This window comes from Pinus tabuliformis, chromosome 4_2, assembly GCF_031772625.1.
Source record: "Pinus tabuliformis cultivar Carrire ecotype Pingquan chromosome 4_2, CPIR1, whole genome shotgun sequence".
Classification (NCBI taxonomy): Eukaryota; Viridiplantae; Streptophyta; class Pinopsida; order Pinales; family Pinaceae; genus Pinus; species Pinus tabuliformis.
In genome coordinates, this window is record NC_142304.1 from 1,000,210,660 (window position 1) to 1,000,220,143 (window position 9,484).

Genomic DNA, 9,484 nt, shown 5'->3' on the forward strand with positions numbered 1-9,484 from the left:
TCTTTTGGGTGCTCCCATATATCCTTTTCTGTGCAGCAGTGATAAATTTTTGATAAGATTTTCCTTTGTTAGCGCAATGTTCTTAGCAACAGAACAGGTGCTCAAATGCTGAAGGTCCCCTGCCGCCAGCATGCAGTGCAAAGGCTAAAATGACAGCTATAGGCATGCCAACCACATAGTATGCCCCAAGATTTGCATAGGCACCCAACGTTTGCCATCCACATCCTCTAGCAATACCTGATAGAACACCTTGGATGGCATCCATAAATGTTGAGGGTACAAGCAGTGGCATCATGGTTGAAATGCATTCAAATACCTCTACTTCATTGCTATAAGCATAGCCCCATACATTTCTGATAGAGAATAAAATATATCCTATCATAAGAGCCTCATTGACTGCCATACAAACCCCGACACACACTGATAACTGTGCAGTGCGTGAGCGTCCAGCTCCTAGTTCATTGGAAACTCGTGTACTTACAGCAGCACCCACGCCAAAGGGGATGATATATGCAACTGCATCAGTGCTAAGACAGATGGAGAGAACTGATATCTCAAGTTAAGGCTTAGGCAACAAACCGGAGAAGAGAACAAGCATTTCAAAAGACCAGTATTCCAAGCAACGCATTACTACAGATAGAATAGCAAGCTTAAGAAAATTTGTAATGTCACATAAAGCTTCCCTTGAGAAAGATGTCCATGTCTTCTTGCATGCAGGGGAAGATTTAACATAAATTGATAGAAGTGCCACATTTAGCCAATTGGAAATGCTATTTGCAAGCGCAGCCCCTTTATTACCTAATCCAACTTTGAACACCAATACCCAACAAACGGGAACATGAACTTTATTATAAATATTTTTCAAATCTTTCAATCCATTGTGGCGCCCTGCTTTGTGAAAGAAGTTACAGATTGTGAAAAGACAATCCCAAATATCAAACACTCTATGACTTATAAAATTTAATAGATTCTTTGTCTAGAGGATTCAACACAAAATCTCCTGCAAGTCTCCCACATTAGTATGTACATCTTTCACAATCACCCATGAGCCAGAATTCAGAGATAACTCCCTTAATGTATTTGATGGCAATCCTACAATAGCTGCATCATCATAAGGTGTCTCCTTGAACATACTGCCACTGCTCTCATCAAAATTCCTGGAGGGAAGTAGAACTCTGTACAATAAGCATGCTAGGATTTGGACCTTCACTGAAAACTCAAACAAATCCCCAGTTTCGTAGCACTCTACGAAACCACTCAAACAGGTAGCGCTGCGAAACTGCTAAAAAGAATTCTGGCGCTGCGAAAATACCCTGACTTTAAGCCAAGCTAAAAAAATTTTTACTACAGCATTTTCAGTGATAACAGTGGCTCCACTTGGGATAGTGTGCCCCTGTGGTGCACTAAGAACATGCAGCTCCAGTGCCTTATCCATTTGTGACAAACAAAAATTTGCTTGACAAGCATGACTGTAGGAGAAAGAAACTACTGCTACTGAAAAATAAATGCTCAGCCAACCTTGAGCTTATTTGCAATTTACCTACCTACCTACCCTAACCATTTCAACTTCTTCAGCTCAATCAATATGAAACTTCCAATGCAGCCAATCATTAGCCTCATCTGATATTTGATTTCTTTGACTGTCCTGGAGTTCAGGGTCAATGTGATAGTGTGATAACCGCTGCCACTGAAATCTTATCTGACTGTATCGGATTTCAGATCCAATGTGATAGTGTAAAGACCATTGCCACTGAAATAGTCTCTGATCTTCATATGAAAACTGAAACACTGGAGGGTAAAACTCTTCCATGTAATCAGCTATAGGGTCCCAAAACACATGATCAGCTTGTCCTTCCTTGAAACTTTCCAGCTGTGCAAACTGATCTTCAATCACAGTGTTCAGTTCCTCAATCATGAAAGAGAATGGAAGCAGCATAGTCTCCTTGCGCTCTGTCACAGGAAACTTTTGAGAATAATAATCATGATCAGGAGAATTGTATGCCTGAATCTGTCCTTCTAAACCTTCAATTTCTTTCTCAATATCTTTGGCAATTTCATCAAAAAATTTCATCTTATCCTCTGACTTGCAGTCAAAGGATTTCAGATATGAGGATAAAGACAAAGAAAAAGATTCATTTGTTTCTTCTTTATTATGATCATCATTCCACTGTTTAAAACCTTCAACTGAAGGAGAGTTTACTTCCACCTCTGACCTATCTATCCATTCCTCCAAGAACATAAGCCAAAAGTCTGGCAATGACTTAATGGACTTGGCAGGCAAGCATTCAACCCACTGTTTGCATTTCCCTTGGAGTGAATCATAAAATAACCTTATGCAAACATCCTCACGTTTAACTCTAAGAAGCTCAGCAAAATGACAGAAATCTGAAATATGATCCAAGGTTAAACTCAAATCTTCACCGTTGAATTTTGAACCACTCCTTAGAAAGTATGCATCCTTGGGAAAATGATTTGGAAAATCATGAATTCCTGAGAAATCAATGCATGCATACCTTGAACAAAGAAGGGCAGCTTCTGGGTCTTTCATAACTCCAGTGGAATCACCATAAATATATAACTTTGAATTCTTCAACAATGGAGTCGCCAAGGTAGTTTTGCAGCCTTGAAAATCATTTGAACTCCTGCTACCTTCAGAAATTCGATCTTAAGCTCCCGGCAGACGCACCAAAATGTTATCACAAAATCACAGCTGAGGGCTGCAACCAAGCATGATTTCATGTAACTATTTCAACCAATCTTTAGACCAAAGATTAGCCTCTTTGATCAGAGAGGGCTCTCTCACAATTCTTGATAAAATACTTCAAACACTAGATGGCTAACTCTTTATTCACTTATGAAAGCATAACTGGTTGGAAACACATCAAACTAGCTCTCATTGGGCTATGGAGTCTATAATATCAAGTAAACAAGGAAAACATAGTGACCTCATGGAAATCAAGGCTCTTAGCATTACATGTCAAACATATTCCACAAACACATAGCTTGCTGTATACACAGGAAGTCAGAGCATATAATTATGAATTCTGAGTGATTGCATACAACAAAACCATAAAATAACATAAAGTATAACACATCATCACTACATTTGATCATGACAATCCTTCGAGAATCTTGAGAAGAGAATGACTCTGTTTTACTATTACTGTCAAAAAGGTCTTACAATGGCCCAAAGCAACACTGTTTTTCTATTAAGTATCCAACCCCTATTACATCCTAGTTTTCACCATATATAGGAATACATTCCTCCTCTCTAGAATGAGCTCGAATGCCCTATTAACTCCTCCTACATGCTTCTAACTAATGCATTAATTACAAACATGCTGAACTGTAATTACACACAATCCTAATCAAACTAAAATATTAATTCCATTCTCCTCGTATGCTGGATGCTTTCTTGAATGCTTTGACAACTGTCCTCCTTCGATTAATCTGATATGGCTAAGCTACAGATGCAATGGATGCTGACTTGGGATGCTTGAAAGCGCTGATAGCTCATTTAATGACCAGAAGGTGTGCTCCTATTTATCAGCTTCTGTCTCCCAACATTCTCCTAAAGTATAGCAGCCTGCTCCCAAATGTTTTAATAACCCCAAATATGGAATGATGCCAGGCTTCTGATGTGCTGTAGGTGGTATTTGATAGACAGCTATTCTTCTTCCTCAACTCCCGCTCACCATGTCAGACTAGCTGCTCACAGTATCACACTAGCTGCCCTGCGCTTTAAATCATCACCTACAGCAGTCTAGCTGCTCACAGTATCACACTAGCTGCCCTGCGCTTTAAATCATCACCTACAGCGGTTTCGTAGCGCGCTACGAAACTGCTGTGTGATTTAAAAACACAGTCCCCCTCACTGCTTTTCTGCTAACACTGTGCTACATTTATTAATGATCTTCCTCATTCCAACAAATGAACAACAATTTGCAAATAATCCTGTTTAGCTGTCAGGCTTCAATGTCAATAGCTTTTCCTAAAAACAAACTCAAACAGCATGCCCGGATTCCTCTGCTTTCTGGAGATACTTTTAGGCCTGCCGAAAGGTTCTTGTAAAACTTGTGAAATACCAAGGTATCACCTCCAGCCTTGCGGACTTCAACCATAAAAAGAGAAGGAGCTACTTCAAATACCTCTGTAGCTACATTCAAATGACCCTTTCTTCCAGTCTTTGAACCTTGCATCTTCATCTTGTAATTTCTCTTTTGCACATTGAATCCAAGAGGCTTTGCAGCTTCCTCAATTTTTGATACTATCTCGTTTGCAGGGCGTTTAGATGCAAACCTCGTTTCTCGCTTAACCATACCCATGTCCATTTCAAAGAGATTGCCAAGATTGAGACCCTGGGACATGGAGATAAGTTCAAATGCATTCATCACCTCTGGTTTTGTTTCCTTTTTTTTCTGTAACAAGATGTTCTTCTGAATCATTGAAAACAGCATCAACATCATCCAGATTTACATCTTCTTCTTCATTAAACTTGGGTGGCTTATAACCTTTCTTGAACCATTCATTGTCTAAAATCTCAGGTACTGTAATTCGTGTCTTAGGGTTTGGGTCCAAAATCCTTGTACTTAATTTCTTTGCACCAGAAGAAAACCATGAAGGGCACGTAAAATCTGCTTTATATATCTTTTTATACAATGTCATAAGGTTTGGATCATCAAAAGGCAAGTAACCTGCCATTAAAACAAATAGGATGACAGCACATGACCACAAGTCTGCAGTTGCCCCATCGTAACCTTTATCATTGATGACCTCAGGAGCAACATAATTGGGTGTTCCACAAGTAGTGTGAAGCAAACCGTCATCCCTGACTTGTTGAGACAGTGCACTTAGGCCAAAATCTGATACTTTAAGATTTCCATATGTATCCAGAAGCAAATTTTCTGGCTTCAAGTCCCTATGGTAGACACTCCTACTATGGCAGTAATCAACAACATTAATAAGTTGCTGGAAGTATCTCCTTGCTTCATCTTGGTAATAAACCTAATGTGCTCGAGGTAGCAGTCTTGCCACGAAACTCTTATTTGTATATTAATTCATCAGCAAGTTTTTTACCCACCGCACTATTGCCAAGGATGACAGCCTTTAACAGAGTTCTTCTACAAGCTGACATGATGAGCTCGAGCTTATGTAAAATGAAGAAGGAGTCGAAAAGATCTAAACTGTTCCATCTATTGATCACTCCTTGCAAATCTTCGAGCGACGAGCATCTTTTCCTGCTCTGATACATGCTCATGCTCTAAAAATCCTCCGCGCCCTTGGAACTGTCTTGTTAGGCAATTCATTTGCAACTCGTATTCAACCTTGTGATCTCTTCCAAGCAACAAATACTCTACCTGAAGTGACTTCAAACACTTGCGCCCACATATCAAGCTATTATAATAGATATCACAGTTTCATTCACCGGTTCATATCACAACTTGTTGCATAGCTTCAAATAGATATATAGCGTATATATTTCCAATGAGAGTCTTTATTTCAAGTGAACGAATTCCTGGAAACAGAATTGCCAGATGTCTCATTATAACAACAGTGACTATTGATCACCCCTGCCACCTGTTTGCGTAGAAAAAGAGGTCTTATGAAGCTAGGCCACGATGATAATGAGCTACGTCTGTTTCATCAAACACTTGCGCCCATACATTAAGCTATTCCATGAATTTGCCACGGGACCAAAGACGTGTCTCTTCATAGACTCTAATAATCCCGAAGACAAATCTTCCAAAATTGATTCAACCTTCATATTGATAAAGGTTCTGGCTTTTAGCTTCCTCGACCTTCGACATGAACACTTTCAGAACTGCATTCTTCATATCTGCCTTCGCCTCCTCCATATGGATATTGTCGGACAAAATGATACAAGTAATGCAGCGGCCTTAGCTCTTGGAAATCCCATTGTCCTTCTACAACTTTTCGCTCTGTTTGCCTTTGATAACGCGGGTTCAATCCTCCATAATAGTGTAAGAGGCTCGAAAACATATGATAAGCCAGAAGATTGGCCACTAAACCATAGACATTGTGATCATCTCCATAAACTGGTTTTTTCCACAAAAGGCTTGATAATTCGCTATGCATGGTTTTGAACAAAATCCCTTGCTCCACAAAGTAGTTCAACTCTTAATAGGGGTAATCTCTGTTCACAAGTGCATACCTTGGAGTATGAATGCAAAATTTTTGAAGGCGCTCATATTTAACCAAAACCTGATCAACTTCTTTTGGGTGCTCCCATATATCCTTTTCTGTGCAGCAGTGATAAATTTTTGATAAGATTTTCCTTCGTTAGCGCAATGTTCTTAGCAACAGAACAGGTGCTCAAATGCCGAAGGTCCCCTGCCGCCAGCATGCAGTGCAAAGGCTAAAATGACAGCTATAGGCATGCCAACCACATAGTATGCCCCAAGATTTGCATAGGCACCCAACGTTTGCCATCCACATCCTCTAGCAATACCTGATAGAACACCTTGGATGGCATCCATAAATGTTGAGGGTACAAGCAGTGGCATCATGGTTGAAATGCATTCAACTACCTCTACTTCATTGCTATAAGCATAGCCCCATACATTTCTGATAGAGAATAAAATATATCCTATCATAAGAGCCTCATTGACTACCATACAAACCCTGACACACACTGATAACTGTGCAGTGCGTGAGCGTCCAGCTCCTAGTTCATTGGAAACTCGTGTACTTACAGCAGCACCCACGCCAAAGGGGATCATATATGCAACTGCATCAGTGCTAAGACAGATGGAGAGAACTGATATCTCAAGTTAAGGCTTAGGCAACAAACCGGAGAAGAGAACAAGCATTTCAAAAGACCAGTATTCCAAGCAATGCATTACTGCAGATAGAATAGCAAGCTTAAGAAAATTTGTAATGTCACATAAAGCTTCCCTTGAGAAAGATGTCCATGTCTTCTTGCATGCAGGGGAAGATTTAACATAAATTGATAGAAGTGCCACATTTAGCCAATTGGAAATGCTATTTGCAAGCGCAGCCCCTTTATTACCTAATCCAACTTTGAACACCAATACCCAACAAACGGGAACATGAACTTTATTATAAATATTTTTCAAATCTTTCAATCCATTGTGGCACCCTGCTTTGTGAAAGAAGTTACAGATTGTGAAAAGACAATCCCAAATATCAAACACTCTATGACTTATAAAATTTAATAGATTCTTTGTCTAGAGGATTCAACACAAAATCTCCTGCAAGTCTCCCACATTAGTATGTACATCTTTCACAATCACCCATGAGCCAGAATTCAGAGATAACTCCCTTAATGTATTTGATGGCAATCCTACAATAGCTGCATCATCATAAGGTGTCTCCTTGAACATACTGCCACTGCTCTCATCAAAATTCCTGGAGGGAAGTAGAACTCTGTACAATAAGCATGCTAGGATTTGGACCTTCACTGAAAACTCAAACAAATCCCCAGTTTCGTAGCACGCTACGAAACCACTCAAACAGGTAGCGCTGCGAAACTGCTAAAAAGAATTCTGGCGCTGCGAAAATACCCTGACTTTAAGCCAAGCTAAAAAAATTTTTACTACAGCATTTTCAGTGATAACAGAATGTGTAGGGATCATTGCATCCATTTGAGAAATGGGAAATTGATTTCGTACGACTGATTCATCCCCTAGGAAAGAAAACTGGTGCGCACTATATCATCATTGCGACTGAATATTTGACCAGATGGGCAAAGGCATAGCCTGTGAAGGACTATATAGGGGAAACAACAACAATATTTTTTTTGAATATGTGTTGACCAGGTTTGGTTTTGCTAAGGTATTGATGAGTGATCACGGTACACATTTTCTCAATGAGACGATCAGTGCAGTAACGGAAGAGTTCTAGGTTTACCATCAGAAGAGTACTCCATATCATCCTCAAGCCAATGGAATGGTTGAGGCTTTTAATAATATTGGAGAATACACTAACGAATATTTGCAACGCACAGTGGAATGCTTGGGACGTGCATGTACCAATAGTGTTATGGGCATACAAAACTACTTGTAAAATGCTCATAGGCCAAACACCTTTTAGGTTGGTCTATGGTATGGAAGTCGTAATCCCTATGGAGTATATCATCCCTAGTGTTTTGGAGAATTTGGTATCTACGAATAAATACTAATTCCCTAGATAAGTAGTTCTATCTAGAATAAAAACTTAAAGTTTTTGTCTTTTCCTATAAGCAATAGATAATATGAGAAGATGAGAAGACCTACTTGTAGTTCCGCTTTCCTCTCATCTCCTTTGTATCAATCTTGTCGCTCCTTCTCATACTTAATATGCTTGAGAAGTACCTATAAACACAACAGAAAACAAAGAATCGATCAAAGCACACGATCTATTGAATATAAGTGAAAGGAATCAGATACAATTCACACATATAAGCATTATGAAACAATACAAACATATGGGAGAAAGGTTCAAACACTTTATTAAAGAGAAGAAGGAATTACAACCATTGGTGTCTCATTCAAAGCCATTCCTCTAGCTTGGATCCCATCCACATCACATAAAAATCATGACAAACTTTTATCATTAAAGTACTTGCTTCAAAGCCAAATGTCATAGAAACATTATCTCCTTACAATTCAACATAATCTAGCCCTTCATCACTTAGATGAGTGGTCAATTTATAGGAAGGTGAAGGAGGTTTTTTCATAAATGGTAGCATTGAATGGCCTTCCATACTTAGAATTAGTTCCATGGAGGAAGGGATGAGATGATAGGATGCACCTTAACTCATTCCTCATCCATTTTCAAGCTCATAGGAGTTGATAAGTGAGGGAACCTTCTATATGACTCCAAAAGATAAGAATATTCCCCAAGCCCTATGTGAATTTCACTCAATCTCGCCCAACACAGGTGAAAGGAAGCCTAAGTGCTCTACAAAGCACCCTAGTAGTGGACTCAACTTCTCTACAGTGCACCTTTACAAGGGCTTACCTATCCTGGTCCCTCCAGAGGCTATTTCTGGATGTCTTCAAGCTATGAAACTGTCTGGGAAGGAGGCATTCAAAGGGGTGACTTGTTTAGGGCATGAAGCAATTGAAATTAGGGTTTGATGAGCCCTAAAACACTGATCTGGATGATGGGATTGATGTGCCCAAATGGATATGTAACAACTGCCCCCTAAAGCATGAATTCAGAAAAATTCCAATGTCGAATGAAATTATTTACGATGTGATCAGGAGGTATCGAAGTCGAAGGTGACCTGCATCAATTACAATACATATATCATGATATTTGATTTTACATGAATTTTTGAGTGTTATAGCTCCAAATCTCACTCTTGATATTTGTGATGCTGCATTTATGGCCTAGGGAAACCCCTCCTTCCAGACTTGGGCGAAATACTTAAAAAACAGTGTTTTACTCCTTGTACGCGACATTTCCCTGAGCTAAATGCATGTGTATGCGGGTCAATGTATACCCAACCCACGTATAT

At 39.5% G+C, this 9,484-nt stretch overlaps 2 pseudogenes; both read right to left on the reverse strand.

The window, feature by feature from the left end:
* Positions 1 to 82: 82 nt before the first annotated feature.
* LOC149173015 (CBL-interacting protein kinase 32-like) lies at positions 83 to 5,855 on the reverse strand (annotated as a pseudogene).
* Positions 5,856 to 6,314: 459 nt separating this feature from the next.
* On the reverse strand, positions 6,315 to 6,740 carry LOC149173016 (protein DETOXIFICATION 16 pseudogene; annotated as a pseudogene).
* Positions 6,741 to 9,484: the final 2,744 nt, after the last annotated feature.